The sequence below is a fragment of the Delphinus delphis genome, chromosome 18, assembly GCF_949987515.2.
Source record: "Delphinus delphis chromosome 18, mDelDel1.2, whole genome shotgun sequence".
In the NCBI taxonomy this organism is placed as follows: Eukaryota; Metazoa; Chordata; class Mammalia; order Artiodactyla; family Delphinidae; genus Delphinus; species Delphinus delphis.
In genome coordinates this window covers 22612368-22635428 of record NC_082700.1, presented here as the reverse complement: position 1 = coordinate 22635428, position 23061 = coordinate 22612368, and the positions used below count along the sequence as shown (strand labels likewise).

At 41.7% G+C, this 23061-nt stretch overlaps 1 protein-coding gene across 4 annotated transcripts in view; it reads right to left on the bottom strand.

The window, feature by feature from the left end:
• Nucleotides 1-8567, bottom strand: part of ENOX1 (ecto-NOX disulfide-thiol exchanger 1) — a 610579-nt gene extending 602012 nt beyond the window's left edge. For all 4 annotated transcript variants that reach the window (XM_059995963.1, XM_059995964.1, XM_059995965.1 and 1 more), the window contains exon 1: nt 8282-8567. The gene's annotated coding sequence lies outside the window, so the exon portion shown is untranslated. The remainder of the gene's footprint in view (nt 1-8281) is intronic.
• Nucleotides 8568-23061: the final 14494 nt, after the last annotated feature.

The window sequence follows — 23061 nt, the reverse complement described above, 5'->3', positions numbered from 1 at the left end:
TGTTTACTGCCATATAATGGTCACACAGGAATAAATTAAGTGGAAGCCATACCTGCCGGACTGGCCTATTGACCTTCCTGCTGCGTGCAGGTGACCCTGATCTACTCTGCACAGTCCCCGAGCTGCAAGGGTTGGGGGGGTTTATTCTATAGTTCATACCCTTTCTTCAGTTACAATTAATCCAAGACTAGTCTTAAAAAGTGCATTTTTTCCCCCAAAATCCTAGGGGAAAAAGGTTCTTTGAAAAAATTTTAAAATACGAGTATTTAATAGGAGAAAATATACGCATGCACGCCTGGGCCCACACACCCACAAACGAGTACAGGTGAAACTGGGGAAACCTGACCAAGACTGGTGGACCGCAGCGATCCATGTCCTGGTTGCGATGCTGCCCTATAGGTTCGCAAGACATTACCACAGCGGGGAAATGGGTAGAGGGTACACAGGCTCTGACCATGTTATTTCTGACAACTGCACATGAATCTGTAATGATCTCCAAATAAAAAGTTTAATTAAAAACTATCATAAACATGTGCCTACTCTTCTAAATTAATAAGGCCTCTTCCTTGCCACCGTGTTTCACCCATACTGTCTCCGGTCTGTACACTCACAAGCGCAGTGTTTCTACCGTCAGGACTCTGATCTCCCAGTGAAGCAAGGCCCAGTAAACTCTGTGTTGGCCCACTCTACAACTTCTCAGAATTCCGTCTTCTCTTTGTCATTGGCTCAGTGCTACTTCTGCAGAAATATGACGGTGCTAGGTTGCTCCTGTTTGATTATTCAGGCTTTGCCTTTCTGACTGCAGACGGAGCCAGGACCTTAGTCTTCATGCACGGGACAATTAGGAGACTGCCTGATCTTATTTCAGATCAGCTAACAAGCCTTAACCTCCTCATTTCATGATTAAGAATTCATTTCAAAACCGCTCTCTTCCTGGATGCATGCTTCCCTTCTCCCACCCTCCACACCCTTTGATCTTTGGGAGCTGGTGGCCTAAGACCTAAGGCTGGTGGGTCCCCTGCAGTGGAAGCGTGGAGTCTTAACTACTGGACCACCAGGGAAGTCCATGAAAGAATTTCAATGCAAGCTATTCATCTGGGAGGGGATCCTAGGAAGGACTACTATGGGAAAGGAAGGCAGCCAAGAAAGCCCAGATTATCTAGCAGACGGCCACCATGGGCAACATCATCAGTCTCACTAGGGGATCCTGGGACACAGCGTAGGACACACATCAGTCTCTGCACCCGATGGGCCAAGATGCTAGGGTACTGCCACCCAGCTCTCTTCAATCATTGGATGAGGTCCACTCCTGGGGCCATCTAACTTTGCTGCCCTACAGCTGCCCCACATGTGACAGAGAAAGCCCTCAGGTGGAGAACAGTAGGTGCTTGCAGAAGAATTCTGCAGATGTGCGTGGGAGCAGTGAGCATCCGGGCATACGAATGTGTCTACTCGACTTGGCGTGTCCCTGAAGAGTCTGATTCGGGGGGCCGGGGCTGGGACCCAGGAATCAGTACTGTGGCAAGAACGGGAAGATTGTGAAACACTGGCCCATATCATAAAATTCCAAATCTTTGATGGGTCTTACTAGTTCTTCCATGGTCCGCCCCCTGCCCTGTTCTCCAAACCTCCTCCCCCTTCCCTCCCCGCAGCACAGTCACTTGTAAACCACACTGAATTTGTGTACTTCCTGCAAGTCTTCCCTGCAGGCAGCATATTCTCTGCTACAAGCAGGAACTGTGCCTTAATAATCACTATGGTCTCCAAAGCCAGATACTATGCCAGTCATACAGTAAATGCTCCATAAATGTTTGTTAAAGAAATCATCCTAAAAGGAACTAGTATGGTATTACTTACATAGGTTCTGTGGACATAACTATCTTCCCTATCTCTCAAAATAGTAGTAAAATGAAACAAATATCTATTGAGCACCTAATATATGGAAGACACTCAGGAATCCCTCCAGAAAAGCTCTATAACCTTTGATCAGCATACACCTTAACAGACACTTGCTGCTACAGAACTGTGAATTAAACCCTACAAGCGAGACAAACAACGGAGGTGGTGGTGGAAAGGTGAAGGATGCTTTACGGGGAACTGGAAGCCTGTCAGGCTTTACCCTACCTGGTGATTCTGCCAGGGCTGTCCCCAGAGACACGGTCGCCCTTCACATACTTCACAAAGATGGAGCAGGATGAAGAAGAAAGTCTTATTTCAATGCCACTGATCTCTCAGGCTTAAGACTTCTTCCAATCACCAGAAATTTGGTACCTGGGACCTCTATGGTAACTCTGGGCTCTATCCCTTAAATGCACAACAGCTTCTGTGGTTTTCAAGCTACTCAAGGTGCTCTCTTACAAACCAAAGCAGAGGTCTGGACAGTCGGAGTCACTAAAGACCTCATCGGCGGCTTTTCTCCCCGTCTGGGTTGTTAACCACAGTGCCCTGGCCACACTCCAGTCTGGATAATTACACGGGGGGGAACAGATTTCACCCTCCAGCTCCAGCTAAATAAAGTATTCCTTCGGCCCAGCTGCCGTTACCTTTGTTATGCTGCTGTGGGCTATTAAAGTGCTCTTCTGTACTTAGGATGGCTGTATTTGTGCAAAATCAATACCCTTGATATAATTTTCTACACCAACAAGAAGTATATTCCAAAATATCACCGGCTAAGTTAGTTGTTTTGACATGTTTTTATACACGGCCAGAAACAATTAGAAAAGTACAATCATTTCTCCTCCATTTCCCCAACTTTTGCTATTCATGCAGATACAGACTGAAATATTTGCAGCATCACATAAAGGAGGCGGCAGGTGCATACTGCACAAAATACACACTAAGTGTCTACCACGTGGCAGGCTCTGTTGCGGGTACTGTTGTAAGGGTCATGGGTTATGTTCTCAGCATAAACTTGAAATTTTTCCAAAGGGAATAATTCAATTTAATTCTTCCTCTGCTGCTACGTTTCTGAGAATCTGAATATACCAGCTTTACTTAAAATCTATCATATACAAGTCTCCCAATCAAATACTATTTCCATCTACTCTTTAAAAAAAAAAAGAATCTACAGGACCTTAAACTCAATGTGTATGTGGGTGGGTGTGGAAGTATATGTGTGTCTAAGAGTGAGAAAATATGCTTTCTTGGCCAGCCTGAAGGGCAGCAAATGGGATGCTGCTTGGATAAATATTTATTTGTTTGCTTGTTTAGCAATCATCCTATTTGTGTGGGTGAGAGTTTACAGGTTATAATAGCAGAAGCTGACATAAGGGAATGGAAAACGCAAATATCTCTTGTTTAAACCTCTTTACTGTATGAAAAAAATACAAATCAGGCCCTTTGGTGCTCTATCGTTAGGATGAAAACCATGAAAAGGAAAAGAATGCAAACACGTACGCATACATATTCTCTTGAACATGAAGAGAGGAGAGGGAAGTTCATTAAATTTCAAGATTCCAGTGGAATAAATTAAATGTATGAAGTACAGGATATTTAACATCATGCCACGCAAAGAGAAATGGTTCTGAATTTTTAAAAATAATAATAACCTTAAAATTCAGATTAATCCTAGGGGATCCAAAGCAAGCACTTGTCCTGAACAAACTACAACCAGACTGTGAAAAATGATTTTAAAAATCAGTGACGTTCACTTGAAATCTGCGAAATTATTATTCTGCTTGGAAATCCTTCGAGCTAGAACAAGTTAACAGCAGACTTCTAAAACTAGGTTAAACATGCTGTAAATCAATTTATTTCCCCTACAAATCTGCTACAGTGCATGCTTTTCTGGTGAAAATGGCTCTGCAATGGTACTTAATACTGTCACTACACTGTTTCTCCAACCAGTCCAATCCAAGTTCCTCTTCCAGTTAAGGTGTATTAAAGTTCAATGACTACCTTTGTCATAAATAATAAATAACAGAATACAGATTCTTTAAAATAGCATAAGGAACCTCAAAATGTATCACACATGCAATACATTGCCTAAGTTTAGAAAAAAGCCTTAATAATGCACATGTGATCCAAGTTCGCCATCCAGTACTCCATTCATTATCATTTCAGAGTTCAGAGGCAATCTGCACTATGGCCATCTCTCACAGATAGATGAGTTGTCCTCCACAAGCAGGCTTCAGGTAACACCTTTGGCAAGACAGCTTTGATAAAAGACTGAAACGAAGATTATGCAGCTGCACAGTCTGTCCCATGTACTCTATTTTTTTTTAATTTTTATTTTATATTGGTGCATAGGTGATTAACGATGTTGTGTTACTTTCAGGTGAATCACAGCAAAGTGATTCAGTTATACCTATACATGTATCTATTCTTTTTCAAATTCTTTTCTTATTTAGGTTATTACAAAATATTGAGCAGCGTTCCCTGTGCTATACAGTAGGTCCTTGTTGGTTATCTGCTTTAAATGTAGCAGTGTGTACATGTCAATCCCAAACTCCCAATCTATCCACCCTGCCACCCTTCACCCCTGGTAACCATAAATTCGTTCTCTGTGAGTCTGTTTCTGTTTTGTAAATAAGTTCGTTTGTATCTTTTTTTTTTTTTTTTGAGCCCGGATCACTAGATCAACAGTACATCTAAACAGTACGTCTATCACGTTACAGACAGACCACAAGACGTGATTAATTAGCTGTAACGGTTAAACTCTTGCAGGTATACAAGCTGACCAACACAATCCTCAATCTCATCCCCATTTAAAATTCATTTAGAGAATAATAGATCATTAAAGGTTGTCCAAAGATGTAAACAATTACCAAAGCAAGGGACTGGGCTTCCCCAGTTTGAGGAAAGAGGTGGAAAGTCACAGGACTTTCCGCGACTGAGGGCTGAATACACAATACATCTAAAACCATAATGTAGCCTGGTGTCAACACTGAATTTTGACTCCCAAATATTACTGTATTTTCTAAGTATCTTTATTAGGATAAAAATCTTGGTTACAAATTCTGTGTAAAGAACAAAGAAAGAATAATTTGAGGGAGGAAACAGGAGAAAATTTTTCAAGTGTGACCCAAGGCAAGACATCCTGGAGATGACTCTGTAACCAGGCTCAAATCACAACACCTAACTGTGCCTCAGTGTCCCTTAAAACTAAAGGGTTAGGCCAAAGCATCAGTCTCTAACTCCCTCCCGGCAGTAAAATCCAGTCACCTATTTAGGTATCACAGAGAACTCAAGTTTTTGTAAAATCCTAAGAGCATCTAACGGCAGCAGAAAATGTGCTTACGGTGCTTAATGACTATGAAGGGAAGAATGAGAAGGGTCTAAACAATCCTCCCAGGCTTGCATTTTTCAGTTTATACTATAGGCTTAGGGGGGCAACTGAAATTAGATGCTTCATTTCATCCCACAATACCAATATAATTATTATAATAAAAATTTTAAATGTACATTTTAAAAACATCCCCAAAAGGAAACCACTTCACCTTCCTCAAATGAAAGTTAGTAGATCATCATTTGGAGGGTTGCGATGCTTGAGCTACAGTTATGAGTGTCAGGACGTGGAAGCAGCTGTCACTGCTTTGTTTTTCATTCACAGTAGGTGGTTGCCAAGCAACAAAATACTATTGTCTGTTTCCATGATCTATGGGCCAATTTTACGGGTGATAATGCTTTCCACAGTTTAAAACAGGGCCACCATTTGGACAACGAGAAATGAGAAAAAATTCTAAGGATGACAATAACATATATATAACTAAACACACTGAATGTACCCCCGAATTATGTGTATAAATATATAGCTGTGTGCTGATATACATACATACATTTTGCGTGTGTGTGTGTGTGACTATATATATTTTTGTTCTACCTACTTCCAACCCATCTCAATTTGATAGGCCAAAAACTAGCATCTAAATCCCTGAGGGCAAATCAAAGCATGACCTGGAGATATGAAAACACAGTAAGAATTATTTTCTCAACAATAGCAATAATTACCAATTTGCCAGATGTATCAAATTCTGTCCTTTGAATACAAAGTTCTTCAGTCAGAAAAGTAATTCTACTTATATAAAAATAATAAATGGAAAGCCTTTACTATCTACTTTGGAATCATCAAACATATTTAATATGTCGTTTTACTTCAAATCATCTGCTACCACTGCGTACAAAGATAATAATTCAAGTGGGAATAGTCTGCTTTTCTTTACACCCAAGAATCTTAACATATATTCACTTTTTAAATAATTGAACTGTGCTCCCTGGAATAGCCTCATGTGATTCCCCACTTTGTTTTGATATTGGTCCCTAGGGAATAACAGTCATGCTATGTTGCTCTTGCATATTTCACTAGGTTACAAATAAAATAATGCACAGTGTACTCACTATAAAGTTGTCAACATTAGCTTGCATCAGTTGCTGTTTGTTTTCCACTGACAAGGCTTCTAAAGATAAGAATTACAATATTCTTAGATGTACAGACACAACATCAAAACAGCCTGAAGGAATTAAAGCTGGAAAGTGCTAGAGGCAATCATGCTTTGAAATGAAGAGAAATCAGTGTCACTTACGCACACACATATATTTCTGCAAAGACCCTAAATAATGCCAGAACAGTCTTTGGATTTTATGCAATGCTCGTCCGTCTCCCTTCACAATACCCCAAAGCACTTTAACTATTTAGTGCATCCCTCTAAAGGAGCCTTTGAAATTCACTTTTTGAAATTCATTACCACTTGCAAATCGATATATCGCAAGAAACTGGAATAAGCAAAACCCATTACGTGGATTGACATTATTACTATAAAATATATCAAAAGGGCAACGTTAGCAAGACAGAAACAAAGTGTGTTAAATAATGAACTGAATACTAGTCAAAATTACTTTTCCGGACAGAGCCATCTTCAGCAAAACGCTCCCGGGAGCGCCCATCCGGGTTTCTCCTTCACGTCTCACCCCACACATGACCCACTTCCTTCTCCCTCAGCTTCTCAAGGTTGCTCACCTGTGTCTGGCCCTCACCAAAAAACAATTTCCTTCTCACTTTCTCCACCCTCTTCATAACCATTAGGCACCCATTGCTTTCTCCAAACTACCGGACTCAAATCTGCAGCCCAGTTTGCCACGAACCTCCCCATAAGCACTTGTTTCCCTCATCCTTCTAGATCTGCTTTAAAAATCGCCGCCACCGAGCAAATACAATATTAACAAAAATAAGGTTACAAGCCAGTTTTTTCTTTTAATGTCACAGCAGCAAAATGTTGAGAAAAAAACAGAAAAGGAGAAAAGCAGGAGCGCATTTGGAGGAAGGCGGGTGAGAGCGTAGTTATACACAATAGGACGAGAGGATCCAACCGAGCCCCGCTTCCCCACCTGTCGACCCCAACTTCCCCCATGTGCGCGCCGCGGGATGACAACCACAACACTCCAAACCACCCCCCCGGAAAGGAGGCGGGGTTACGCCTTCAGCCAATCAGGACCCGCAAGCCCCAGGTGTCCAACCTATGGGGTGGCCGTGGCAGTGCAGGGGGAGGACGTGGGGTGGTCGGGGAGGGGCGGCGTCCGTGGGAGGCGCGCACGTGTGGAGTCCGGAGAAGTGGGGAGGCGGCAGGCGTCCGGCTACCGAGGCGTAGGCTCTGCACCCTGGCAGCCGCCGAGTCCTGCTGCCCAATGCCTCTCTTGCCTCGGGCTGGACCGGGCCTCCCGCCGAGGAAAACCAGTCCACTGTGTCTGAGTTCCCCGAATAAGGGGACAGTCACAAATAACAACAATAGTACCTAGTTCAGACAAGGCGGGGAGGAAAGTTTCCGGCCCGCACCCAGAGGAGTCCGCCACGGCTGGGAGAAGGGATGCAGGGCGGGAAGGTGACAACCGGGAAAGAAGAGAGCAGTGGGAGGGCTGCGCGAGCAGGACGCGAACCCGGGTGCGGTTCAGGGGGCGGCGGGCAGCGGGGTGCGCTGTCCAAGGTGCACGGGAGGTGGTAGGCGCGCGGCGGGCGCGGAGCCCGCAGCCAACACTAGCTGGCGGCGCGGGGGAGAGCTGAGAATAGCTGTCTGGGGCGCCAGGCGCCCCCAGGCTCGTAAAAGTCACCCGGCTGGAGCTGAGGTAGGGAGGGGAAGGGCGCGGGGGGCTGCGGTGAAGCCCCCACGGTCCCCTGCCCCCCTCCCTACCGGCCTCACCTCTAGCTCCATTCCCCTCCCCCCGAGCCCACTCCCCTCCGAGCCTCTGTCCTGGTGCCGCGGCGGCGGCAGCAGCGGCGGCGGCGGGACCGCGGAACCCTCGCTCCGAGCCTGGACGCCCCGGGGATGCTGCGGGCCCCGGAGCAGCTTACCTGGGGCTGCGGTACCGGTAGCGAAGGCAGCCAGCCGCGCGGACTCGGGCGCGGCGCGGCTCCTCCTCGCCTCGGCGTCCTCCTTCTCCGCTTCTCCCCGGACTCGGTCCAGGGCACGGAGCTCTGAGACCGCGCCGGGCTGCAGCTACCTTTCCCACCGCCGCCTCGGCCGCGCTACCGCAGACAGAGGACGCCCAGTGGCGGCTGGAAGCCTGTGTGAGTACCGGCGCCGGAGAGAGTGGGATCTGCTGAGAGGCGCTGGAGACTCCGCGGCTCAGGGCGCGCGGCCGTGCGCACGCGCGCCGGCGAGTGTGAGTGTGTGTGTGTGAGCGAGCGTGCGCGCGCGCGCCCACGGGAAGGGGGAGTCGCGAGGGGAGAGGGAGAGAGGCCGAGAGACACTCGCAGGGACCGAGGCGAAATTCTTCGCCCTCGGAAATCCGTAAACCAGGGAAAAGAGGATCGAACGTGCGTGTGGCCCGGGGGAGCTGCCCGCGGGGCGGTGGCAGAGGAGGAGGGGAAGGCAGCGCGGCGCGCGCGGGCTCCAAATCCGAGCTGGGCTGGGCCGAGCGGAACGCGCAGCCACCGATGCAGCAGAGGCGGCGCCCGCAGCCCACTGTCGCGCTGCTCCCTCTAGGGAGGGGCCGGGCCGCTCGCTCCCGCCACCGCCGCTGTCCGGACTTCTCGGCTGGGCGCGTGGGGACGGGGATCGAGCCCCCACCGTGGCCACCGCAGCCTTGGAGGCGCTCGGCCTGCTGAGGGGCCGAGCGGGGAACCCGGCGCACGTGGCCGATTACCGGCTGGAGCCGGCGCGTGCAAGAGCTGCGGGCGTGGAGTGGGCGGTGGAACCCGTTGGAGCGCGGCCTGCCGCCTAGACTGGGTAGAGGAAGCCGGGCGGGGGAGCGAGGGTGAGGCCGGTCAAGGGTGCGGTCAGCAGGCACAGTCGAGGGTTGTGAGGGCTTCCACTCCGGGCGGAATGTTGCCTTTTTTCCTCCTCGGAGGCCACTTTTCCTCGAAGTTATCCACTTCCCAGGTAAAAGTGCCGGCTTCCTCTTTGTTCGGATTCAGCTAACTGTGCAGGCATCCGACTTCTTTGAAGTCCGGCTTCTCCAAGAACCGGCCAGCCTGGCGCCGCTCTTGGCCCTTTAAACCTCTACTCTCTCATTCAGCCAAGCTACAGTGTATACGATAGAAATAAAATTTTCAGGCACATTTACGTGCCCTTTCTCCTAAAAGACTTATTGTCCTAGCGGTATTCTTGTCCATGCTTGTTTTAAATTCTGAATGCACTTTTATTCCCTCAAGAATTTCTTAAAGGGTCATAAGGTCTGGTTGATACTTGAAATACCCTTCCTGGCAAGAATCCTCGGGCAGGGGTGGGGGCAGGGTTTGTGTTTCGTACACTTTTGCATGCCCTCCAGTACTGAGCCCAGCACCGTGTACTTTGTGTGTTCTCTATAAATGCTGAATGAATGACATTGTTTTCTAGCTTCACATGTCCTGAAGGCGAAGACTTGGATGCTGGGAAAGTCATTACCACCCCACCAGGCTTGCTTGATTTTAACTTATACCATTTCCCTGTGTGTGACTATTTTCCCCTTTGTCGGCCAGAGCCCCAGTGCAAAGAATGACAGCAGAGAGTACTGACCCATTGTGCAGTCTCACCAAGGTGCTGGCAGAGATCACTCTGCAGAGAACCCGATGGGGCACCTGGGTGTGAGAAGGCTAAAGCGTGCTTCATTTCAATCCTGGGGGAATCCAGTCTCTCAACATGAAAGTCACATTTCATTAGCAGTTTATAATGTCTTGTCTAGAGTAGAAGGGCAGGAAAAGAGGTTTAAGAGAAATGCACGTTTCTAATAGCTTGTCGGGTACAAGATTTTCTCTTGTAAAGAGCATTACTTAATGGCTACTTGCCAATACATGCAGGGTCACCCCAGACTACTAATTCTGCTGTAGCACCAAGCCCACATCCTTCAACCTTGGTATTTCTACAGTCATCCTCTTAGAAGCAAAAGTCCTCGATTTTACATTCCATGCTAAATTTCAGTCCCTTTGAACTCAGGCTCTTCTATGAGCTGCTTCTCTCTCCACTCATGATATCACAGCTTTGAAATAGAACTGAAATAAAGTGAAAATTAAAATGGATTTATTTGGGTGCTGCCGTCTGTTCTCTAGTGGGAGTCCCTTTAAATGATTCCTCTTCTGTCACTCAATTTACAATCTTCTTAGAAGCCACTTGTTGTGATATGGAATTCACGTGCTTTTTTGTTAGGTTGAAAGCTTAGATATCTTAAATTTTTACTTGAAAGGAAGCTCTAGAACTTGCAGAAGGAGCAGAAAAACTCTGACACCCAAAATGGGCTCTTGACAGCCAACCTTTAAAATGGCTATTAGAGTCTTCCAATATAATTTTAAATAATTTTGTTTTGCTTAAAAAGTTGCCTTTATGGTTTCATTCAACAGCTTCCCAAGTGCTTGCTTACTTGGTAGGATGGAAGAATGGAACAAAGCCATAACTTCTCTGATGAGCACCAAAGGGATTAGACTTGTGTTTGTAAAAACAAATACATTTACAAGAAGCCAACATTTAAAAATAAGAAGGTAGGCTTGGAGCAGTCTTAATGTATGTTAATTTAAAAGATAAACCATAGAAAGAAAGACTAACAACATAAGAGAGAAAGTGTTTCTGACCCACTTAAAAGTTTAGAGGACTAGCTACGATTAAAATGCTATAAACCATAGCTCTTCATGCTAGCTAAACACTAAATAATAATAAAATGTTCTACCGAGAAATTCATTTTCATATGTTATTATCAGTTGAACTGAGAATTAATAGCATAATTATAAAGGTTCGATTTTTCTTCCTAAAAAGGGAATGCTCCTTAACATAACTGCTTTTTTCAATTTGCAGCAGTGCAATGAACTAGTCAAACATTAACTTCCTTAAAAATACTGGATTGGGAAAGGGTGGGGTGTGTAGAGAAACACTTCAAACTGATTTGTCCACAATTAACTAATCTGCCCCTCTAAAGTTATAACAAAAGCTTTCTGCCTCTGAAGACTGGTAAATTTAGGCTGTGAGATGTACCATGAATTCCAAAGTCAACTGCTCACGCTGGGAGCAGATTGCTCCAAATTCTCTCAAGTGAGAAGGCAGGGACCGTTAGCTGAAATGCTGCTGTTGAGTTTAGTGGTTGTGAGCACGCATAAGGATACAGGTAATTTCCCCCATAATTAGGTCACAGATCACTTAGTGCATTAGAGTTTTAAATGATAAAAAAACACCTTGACTTGCATCTGGACCCAAATGCCAGCTCAGTACAGAGTGTAGCATGGGAACAAGAAGAAGTTTCAAGTTATCCTGTTTCTCTTCATGCTCTTATACATTGTTTTATTCCAGATATTACTTAGGGCAATTTAATTCTAATTGGAGATCAGGCATGTTTGGGGAAGTCAAAAATCAGAGGAAAAAGGTTATAGTGTATTCCAAGCAAATGTAGGTGGGCTTCCAGAGTTATCAGTGCTGACATTCCGGAGACAGGCGAAAATATTAAAGACCACAGGTTCTTAATAGTTTATGGAATGATGGATTTCCTGGAAGGTGAAGAAAGCTCTAGATCCTCTCCTCTGCAAAGTGAGCATCTGAACACAAAAAAAATTTGAATAAAATTTCAGGAAGTTAAAGGAACACCCTCTGAAGCTCAGGTTAAGAACCCCTGTCTAACATAGATCCTTTGCACATTGATATTTATGGCTAAAGGGAAATGAATTGGTAGATATACTACTATCCTTACTTCTGTTTTTAATCCAATAAGTTATTTGGTTGTCAATACCAAGAAGATGCATAAGCAAATCAGTAAACCCCACAAGTATTTATTGAGTACCTACTTCATAATCAGTACCATTCCTAATGCCATGATTGTTAACAAATAAAGTATAAAATGCAATCTATCTCTGCCTTTAAGGAGCCTACAATCTAGCTATCATTATTCTTGGGAACAAAAAAGTGAACATAAGCATAATTTATCACTTGACCAGGTACAAAAAACTTCAACTTGAATTACCAATGTGACTTAACGAGCCATTTGTTAAGTAAATAAACCATTCCATTGAAAATTGATTAGTGGCCAAGGTATATATGCATATTTTCATATTCATATTCCCTAGTAGTAATAACTTAAATTACCACACGATGTATAAGGTAAAAAGCTAGTCTGTTGCTGAATTCTGAATTTTAGATTGGGGATAAGAAGAAAATTACTGACAAGAAAAAAATCAGCCATATTGGCAATGACAGCTGTGGATTAAGTATCCCTGGAGATCCCTGGTCAGAGTGGAGTTGATTAGAATATGCTAATCAATTTTATATAGTTTATATTTCAACTGATCCACAAATTAGTAGGACCACCCATGTGTTTTGAAATTTCTGTATCTACAAAGACCCTTCCGTCTATTCTTGGATAATTTTAGTGTAATATTTTATTATGACTCTCCTTAAAATTTCTTAATTTTTGCCCTCTGTTCTTTTCACTTATTAACGTTATTTATTTTTGGTTAATAGAACTTTTGAAACTACAACTCCTTCACTCAATTCATGACAAACTTATAAAGAGGAAAAGCAATCATCCAAGGAAACAAGAGGTTTTCAGTTAAAGGAAGTGTTACCATGAACTCCTCTCCCACTTATAGGGTGGCATGAACGTAAAGCCAGTCACATAATTAGAGCTGTGGAAAGCTCAACCATCCATGTATTGACCACTTACACAGCCTGCCTCTCCAAGGGCCCCAGAGGCTTCATGTGGGGACACCAGGACTACCAGTCACATCTTTTTCCTTCTCCAGAGGCAGTCTTAGTGTCATATAAAAATGGCACTGGACATCAAGTTGTAAGATCTGAGTTCAATCCCAGCCTGGCAAACAAGTTGCTATGAGACCTTGGGCAAGTCACTTTCTGAGCTTCAGCTGACTCTCCTGTGTAATGTGGACAATAATAACTACCTCATTGATTAAGAAAATTACAACGTGAGAAAGGGCTTCAAATGTTGTGGGAGCTAAGTAAGTCTACGCAATCTTGGATTTAAATCAAGTGTGTGGCAGAAAATTGGAACACGTACACGAATGGGAAGCTCCTGTAGAAATGCTGGAGCCTTTGTTAGACTATAACTTAAAGAACATTGAACTGATTTGATGATTTCTTGGAGTCCCTTCCAAGGATATTTTAAGAAAGCCACAGACAACCAGAAGTTGGCAGAAACAGACACATGCAGGAACTTGTGGGTTCCATAATTCTAGAGGTGTTGTAATTCTGTAAATTCTGCTGCTGTCGCAAAACCCAAGCTTTTGTGTTCATTTGTTTTTAATTAGTCTCTGTTTTTCCTGTCACACAGATCCTGCTTCCCCAATGGTGTTTTGAGCTGCTAACTTAGCTATAGAAACATTTATTTTACAGATTAAGACCAACTGTAAACTTTAGTTTTTTTAAATAAAAATAATTCACTGTTTATTCCTCCTTAATTGTGAAAGCAGTGTGTGTACTTATTGGGGGAAAACAAGCAATACAGAAATGTATAAAGAAGAAAAAAAATGCTGTAACATCACCTCTCAGGGACCAACCGACATTCCTACTTTGGTGTATATCTTTCCAGACACCTTCTTTGCATCAGTTTATTGTTTTAAAATGTCATCCAAGTCAACGTATCAGCCATTTAAATATATACTAGCATTTTAGCAAAAACAGTTAAACTCTTTCACAAAAAGATTCAAAAGTGGTTTTGGGTTTTTTTTCCTTTCATACTCTTCAGGATTCTTTGCTCAGCAAGTCCTTTAAACAGGATTTTACCAAGTCATCCTTGAAACCTTCCCTTTTACTTCCCCACTTCTAACAGTGAGTACTTCTTAATGACCCTTTAAAAACTTAATCTCACCTTGAGCTGCCTCGTTCTGGAGTCACAAGCCCTGCTCCTTGGCCTCTAGCCATTCTGTGGATGCTTTGCATTACTTAACCTCCACCCCCAAGATGAGGTCCGGCTCTGACCTTGGATCTGGTACTGAATTCCCTGATGGAGCAGGAAAGATTCTTGATTTCAATAAGTAACCAGAATGTTCACTGGAGTGACCATCTACCGGTTATACAGAAGGTTGGCCTGGAGGTGAATTGTTTGTGTTCATGTTTTGTGTCAATTGCTGCAGGCAAAATTTGGGAAGTATGTTTTATTTTGTTTTAAGAGGCTATAAACAGTCCTTCAAGACGAAAATGCTGACTATAATTCCAAAAGAATCCCCTGCTTTTGCAATTGAGCATGCTCAGTATTTCACCCAGGAAGCTATAATTATTAATGGAACATAATAACAATGTTTATAATTTTGTTGATTTGTTAGTTGTACAGAGCACAAGTTCCCAGAGTAAAACAACCCCAATCCAGGCTATCCCATTCTGTAAATCCAGGAGACCAGGACCTCTGGCATCACTCTTAAAATGAAAGCTAAAGAATTGACAGTAGGAAGGAAGGAAACAAAGAAAACAAGGTGAGATTAATTATCTATAGGAGTTCTCTGAAGAATATACACCCTACCTTGTGAATTATGAAAGTTTTAAGGAAATAAGTTACCACCTTGTATGTGCAACTCATCTAAGAAAAGAATGAGATAATAAAATGCAACATATGAGACACGCTATAATCTTGGAAATTGTATACATGGCATAGCAATATGCATTAAAAAGTTTTAGAGAATTGATAGCATGTCTCTAGCATTCATCAAAGAGAGCCATCATGTTTAGCAAATCAGAGAATTTCAGCAACTAGAAAGGGATACTTTTGTTGCACAGGATCATTTATCTTGATTCTTTCCTGTCCTAGATGCTGCAAGTTTATGTCTATAGGTCCACCTTGGGCTAAGAAGTGGCCTTGGGCAGGAAGAGGTACCAAGTTTATAGCATGGAATCTGAAAGGTGAGGTGAAAGAAGAAAGTCTGAAACGGAGACAGGACGAGGCCACTGCTCCAGAACCAAGTCCATGAGAGTAGAGTAGCCATGGAATGCCCCTCATATGTGGTACTCGGCTTGGCTGAAGCTCAAAGAGATGGATGTGTTCCACTTTTATTTCTTTTGACCCCATTATCAAAAGTCACCCTTTATTTCAGTTAATATAATAAGGCCATATTTGACCAGAATAATTAAGAAAAAATAAGTACCAAAATATTTTAAAATTTTAATTACTTTGTGGCAGTTCTGCTAAAATATAGTATGTTGTATATCCTTTAATCGTCACAAATTAAAATCACTGGAATGAATATAATATTTAATAGTAAATAGAGAGCATAGAAAAGTAAAAATATGGGATTTTAGATCAGATTGAGCTAAATTTAAATCATGGGTCTGTCACTCTCTGGGTGAACATGGGTAAGTTTCTCTTTTTTGTTTTAGAGATCAATAAAATTAACTTTTAAAAAACTTGAAGTATAGTTGATTTACAATGTTGTGTTACTTTCAAGTGTACAGCAAAGTGATTCAGATATATATACATATACACACACACACACACACACACATATATATATGTCTATATCTATCTATCTATATATATATATATATATATATATATTCTACCTCTCTGGAGAACCTGGACTAATACACCATCCTCCACCAACAAATGGACCTTTGAGTGCACATGTCTGCTTTCTCTGTATTCCTTCAAGGTGTCAGCCATCTCTTCTTGTTTCTTCAGTGTGACTGACTGTAGATTCTTCTCTGCTCAAAACAGAACTCCATTGCATAGACTTGGGGACACCTATTTTTCACTACAAACGGTCTCTTTTTACTTATTTCCCATGTCTAGGCTATGTTCTGAATACATAAAGTATTGATATCTTAAAAAAAAACATGCCCAGCAGAAAAGGCATGCATCTGCCTACCCTCCTTCATGTTCAACTCCCCACCCCTCATATCATACCACATGTTCACCCTTGTAAACCAGTTTCTTGTGATTTCAGCTAGCATGAATCATTTGCTCAGGACCAGACCACTCACCAATTTTTTGCAACTGCAAAACTGGGGACCAAGCCTCACACCATGAAGATTTCATTAAGGGTTACATCCTGTGTGACCCAGCCTGAACATTCAGTGATTTTCATATCATAACAATCACAAGTTTTTGGAAATACATGAACTCAAGTTCTTTTCCATATTTAAGACAGTCCAAGGGTCAAGTTTTCAAATGTAAAGATCCGGTCTGTATATTTGTATTTCTTAATCTGTGATGTATAAGGGATTTAATCAAAGTATAGAGAAGAGTTTCCAGACAAAGAAAGTGATTGCATCCAAATTGAGATAAGAAAGATGATGGGATTGTCCTCTCTGAAGATCTTTATAAATAGGTCTAAATAAAAGTATTTATACATAGTATTTCCTAAAGACAGACATTGATAATCAATCAAGTACTCTTCTAATCAGATGATTCTCTGATACTGTAAATTTCTATTCTCTGAATAGAAAATTCAGAGTAGGATAATATATTTTGATAGTTTTATTCCATTACAATTATAGAAGGAAAAATGAAAAGAAATGGAAGTTGGCCTTTAGCAGCTGTTTTAATGAGACAATCTTCATTTCAGATTTCTGGAAGGGAAACAATAGTCTGGGAGAGAAAAACAAGATTTTGTTCTTATTGTGGTAAAAGATATTTTGTTAAAGATCTTGTTCTTATTGTGTGCATGTGCGTGTCTGCGAGAGAGAGAGAGAGAGAGAGAGAGAGAGAGAGAGAGGGAGAGAGATCTAAGCTACCTGCTATGGACTGAATGTGTCCCCCCAAAATTCGTTATGTGGAAGACTGATCCCCAGTGATGGTATTGGTATTAGGCAGTGGGGCCTTTGGAGGTAATTAGGTCATGAGGGTGGAGCCCTCATGAATGGGATTAGTGGCCTTACAAGCCTTACAAGAAGCGACATGAGAGCTTGCTCTCTACCATGTGAGGATAAGACAAGAAGATGGCCATCTGCAAGCCAGGAAGAGAGTCTTCACCAGACCCTGGATCTGCCAACACCTTGATCTTGGACTTCCCAGCCTTCAGAACTGTGAGAGATACCAGTCTGGTGTTTAAGCTACCCAGTCTGTGGTATTCTGTTATATGAGCCTCAACTAAGGCACTACCCCAAGTTATTGTAGTAGTTGTTGTCTTTTACCCTAACTTTGGCAAAGGGGCCATATAGTAATCTGTTCTTGGACTAGAAGACTATTAGAATTTCCAGGAAATCAGTAAAGTTTTGCTAACAACCATGCATAATTGTGTGATTGTGTATGTGTTTTACTCATATAGGCTTCTCATTAATTAGACAGTTAACTAGAATCTTATTTCATTCTTAAAAAATAAATGTCAATTATGACTTTGTATTTGGCTTATATTTATTTTGTTTGTTTGTTTTTTTTTGCGGTACGCGGGCCTCTCACTGCTGTGGCCTCTTCCACTGTGGAGCACAGGCCCCGAACGCACAGGCCCAGCAGCCACGGCCCACGGGCCCAGCCGCTCTGCAGCACGCGGGATCCTCCCGGACCGGGGCATGAACCCGCGCCCCCTGCATTGGCAGGCGGACTCCCAACCACTGCGCCACCAGGAAAGCCCTGGCTTATATTTCTTTAAAGCTATTTTCACTCTCTTTTTAGATTTCATGTTACACATGATTACCTGTAACTAATGAAAATAAAATAAATGTTTTAAACTTTTTAGTGAAACTCACATCAGGTCTCCTTTTTTTTTTTTTTTTTTTTTTTGAGCATTCTAACAATCTCATGAAAGAAATATATCCTATACCTATGCAGAAACACAATCCACAATTAAATCTTCACAGTGACAGTGACTTCTCTGCTGGCACAGTTGTTAACAATCTGCCTGCCAACACAGGGGAAACAGGTTTGAGCCCTGGTCTGGGAAGATCCCACATGCTGTGGAGCAACTAAGCCTGTGCGCCACAACTACTAAGCCCGTGTGCCACAACTACTGTAGCCCGCGTGCCTAGAGCCCATGCTCCGCAACAAGAGAAGCCAATGCAAGAAGAAGCCCACGCACTGCAAAGAAGGGTAGCCCCCACTCACTGCAACTAGAGAAAGCCCACGCGCAGCAACGAAGACCCAACGCAGCCAAAAATAAAATAAATAAATATTAAAAAAAAAAGAAACTTCACAGTGACATTCCTTAAGAAGGCAGTGTTTGCCCGAGCAACAATTTCACAAAATTCTTCTAATAACTGCATTACTCTGGAAACCAATGGAATTGACTTGTAAATTCTACAAATGGAATAAGATGAGAGTAAGGGCACAATGCATCCAAATTCAGGCTTCATAGTGCTTTATTTTAGACTGTTGACTTATGTGACATGAAGATGGAAAACACATCTTAGAGTCAGAAGACCTGGGTTCAAGCCATGGGTCTCCCAATTACTGTCTTACTTTCAGTAAATTATTTTACCAACGCCTGCCCAACTTTTTCATCTGTAAATTAGAGATAATGGTGACGCCCATCTCACAAAATTATTATGAAGATTAAATTAGATTGTTCACATAAAAATTTTGTAAAATCTAAGGCATTATATAGATGCTAAAATATCTGGGGGGTATTACTACAATTGTTACTATTTAAAAATATTAATAATTTCAAAACTATAGGATCGCAGTCAATCATGAGGTGAACTACTTGGCATAGTTTCTAGAGCAAAATAAAGAACATGCTTGTTGTTCACTTCATGCCAATATCAATGTTTCCCCCATCAAGGACACAGCATAGTATAAAGCATATAGTAAGGTGTTCAGTACATTTTGTGGGACTTAATTGCCCCACATTATTTATTCCCTTCTGTCTTTTTTTAATTGAAGTATAGTTGGTTTACAAAGTTTCAGGTGTACAGCAAAGTGATTCAGTTATACGTACATATATATACATATGTATATTTTTTTTCAGATTCTTTTCCATTTTAGTTTATTACAAGATACTGAAAATAGTTCCCTGTGTTATACAGTAGATCCTTGTTGTTTATCTATTTTGTATATTGTAGTATGTATCTGTTAATCCCAAGCTCTTAATTTATCCCTCTTCCTATCCTTTCCCCTTTGGTAACCATAAGTTTTTTTTTATCTCTGTGAGTCTATTTCTGTTTTGTAAATAAGTTCATTTGTATCATATTTTTATTTTTTTAATAAATTTATTTTTATTTTATTATTTATTTATTTATTTTTTGCTGCATTGGGTCTTCGTTGCTGCACGCAGGCTTTCTCTAGTTGTGGTGAGCGGGGCTACTCTTTGTTGTGGTGCACAGGCTTCTCATTGTGGTGGCTTCTCTTGCTGCAGAGCACAGGCTCTAGGCACTCAGGCTTCAGTAGTTGTGGTGTGCTGGCTCAGTAGTTGTGGCTCGTGGGCTCTAGAGTGCAGACTCAGTAGTTGTGGCGCATGGGCTAAGTTGCTCCACAGCATGTGGGATCTTCCCGGACCAGGGCTCGAACCCATGACCCCTGCATTGGCAGGCTGATTCTTAACCACTGTGCCACCAGGGAAGTCCTGTATCATATTTTTAGATTCCACATATAAGTGATATCATATGATATTTGTCTTTCTGACTTATTCCCTTCTTTTTACTCAACTTCTTTTCAATCCTCCTGTAGCTTTCTTTTTATTTTACATTAGGTTAAAAAAATATATGTATTTTACATTATTTCACAAGAAGCAAACATCCTAAGGACTATGAAAAATGCCCATAGCACTTTCCGTCTAAGAAATTCGTAGGCCTTTTATAAACACATTAATGTCTACCACAATACTGTCTACCTTGAATGTTTTCTCATTGTTTTATCATGCATGTCTGCCTAGTTTAAAACCACAGGGCAGGAACTCTGTCTAATTCTGTTTGTAAGTCAGGGAGTGAGCATTGTTCAATACGTGCCAAGAAGCAGCAGCTTGCATGTGAGGTGAATAGGTGGAAATTATTATTTCTGTCTATCGCAAGGTGAAATTAAAATGGGTACTTTACAATTTTCAAAGCATTCTCATATCGATTATCTGGTTTGTCCATCACACCAACACTGCGGGGAAGCTAGATAGGGCAGTTTCACTAACTAGGCCCTATCTAGGCCCTATCTAGGCTAACTGTTGTTAGCCTCCTTGTATGAAAGCAGAGAGTGAGACTGCAAGGTCAAATGCCCTCGCCAGTATCCCTCGGCAAGTCAGCAGCACAGCTAGGGAGGAATCCAAGCCTGCAGAATCTCTGCCCATGCTCTTCTTAACTGATACCACAGGAACTTCATAGCCATAACCAGGACTGGTCTGTGAACATGTCAGGAAGCATATCTATTTTCTTTCCTTTGGATATGTGCACCAAACTCTGACTGGGGTCCACAGCAAGTGTTTAGTAAATAGTCGTTTAATTAATTAATTAATATTATGGATATCCTATCGGCAGGATTCAAGAAATAATGATTGAATTCATGGCCAGGCCTGACACCCCTGCCATCTAGCCTGCTGCTCAACCCATGGAAAACCATTATATATTGCGAATTTTCTGTTTCATTTAGCAAAACTTGTGATGCCAGCTTTCAGTCCTACTTTCCAATCATATCATTCTCCCAACAAGTTGCTATCCCTGAGCAGTAGCTCAGGCGCATAGCCATTTCTCTAATAGACTCAACTATAACTTGCAAAATACAGTAGAAGAGCCCTTAAAAGTTTAACGTTTCATTTCATTAAGAAAATGTGTGATGTGTTTATTGCCAGAATCTTCCGTGTTGTCCGGAAGTCAGGCCCTGATACCAGGACACACGTGACTTGTGACTGAGAGACTGCTACTAAGGTCCCCTGTTTGTGTTAATGGCATATGAGAGTTCTGAGACATTGGTGTGCTTACATTGAGCTTTGAAAAGTGTTGGTCACACAAGCTGGATTGTGCAATAGGGGAGTTGGGAATTGTACAGAGTAGGGAAGGGGAGGGTATGAGAATGGCTGTGCATTTCTCAGCGGCTGCTTTCCTTAGATGTGGCCAGAAATAGTGAGTAATCCTCTCACCTAGACTAGACTGAGCCGAAGGAACGGCTTGCTCACATATTAGTTGCTAGAGTGATTTTCAACCCTTGATAGTGCCAGAATCAAATGACAATGAGCATGTTTGAATGTGCACTAGTTTAGGGACAAAATCGACATCCTCCACAGCCTTTATATATATATATGTGTGTGTATATATATATATATATATATATATATATATATGCTTTCATTTTGCAGATGCATCTTAGTCTTTTAGTAGCATTTTGCCTAATTAGCTTTTCAGAATGGTTCATCAAGGAAGTTAGTGGTTGAACTTACTGTCTTATTTCTCCAAATCATAATTAATTCTGATTATGAACCAAGAGACTACCAACCCTTTCTCAGCCACGCAGCCTCTGTTAGACGCACATATTGGTAAATTCAGCTAACTTTGTGTCCTCAGTTCAGTTTTTCAATTTCTAGTAAACTGACAAACAAAACATCCATCAAACTATCTCTCTTGGAAGAAAATCTTATGTAAAATGAAGACTGTATAATAGAATGTTGTAATAACATTTTGAGAAATTGTAGAATATACAACCCTGGATTCATGAGTGCGTCCAATATCAACGTGTGGTAGTTCAATTTTATTATCCCTTCAATAAAACCATCTGAGATTTTCAGTACTTTTCCAACTTTTCATATCAAATGAGAGATCTGAGAGACATGCAGAGAAAAGGACAGAAGGTAGTGGGTCCCAGCTCCCTACCCCATGACCCTTATATCTTCTTTATGTTTATTTTGCTTAACCTTTAATTTCCATATCCTGATCAGGCATATATTAACTAATATTTCTGAACAGCACAAAATAATATATACACACATACATATTGACACTAGCTAAATTAACAAACCTAAACATCTAAATATCAACCAGTCCTATTTAAAGTAAAACATAGACAAATACTTGTTAGGTGTTACTCAAGTAGGGAAGTTAATTTTCATTAATAGGAATCAACAAATGAATGGCTCAGAAACAACATAACGTCTTCCTTTTGGTGTTCTGTTAATTCGACAGTTTATTTCACTGTACTTAATGTTTTGTACAGTGTTATTCTTGTTAAACTTTAAATGCACTAATAGAGACTTTTAAAAATGATTCTATTTTTATTTCTCTTACAATTATGTTTAAAAAATTATCAACAACGAATTTTTTGTAGTTGTGAATCCAGATTTTCATATATAAAGTTGTTTAAGGGCCCACCTATGTTCTGAGTTAATTTTTAAGCGAGTATTGAGCTATTCCTATTTTTCAGGCACTGTGATAAAATACACCAGTCACTTTCTGTAGGGCATGTATTATTATCCTCATTTTTTATAGATGACAAAGTTCTGCTTCAGAAAATTTAAATAAGTTCCCAAGGTAAGAAAACAAATAAATGCTAGTATCTATCTAAGATTCCAGATCTGTCTTTCTCCAAGGCCTATGCTCTTTTCAGTATATCACGTGGCCTCTCAAATTTTAGAACCATCAAAGTTTATATAGATATAGCACGCAAACATACACACAGCACAGTAGGACTCTTTCCTTTTTAAAAATAGTCTTGGCATCCAGAAAACAATTGCGTTGGAAAGACATGAGTGTCAGTAGTGAACTTCTGACAGTTTGGTATATACCTGCCTTGGCTTTAACCTTTACAAAATCTTAAATAGCATTGGACCAACCTTGAGGAATCAACCTTGCTCCTAGTAAATATGATTTGTGAAGGAGACAGTTTCTCATT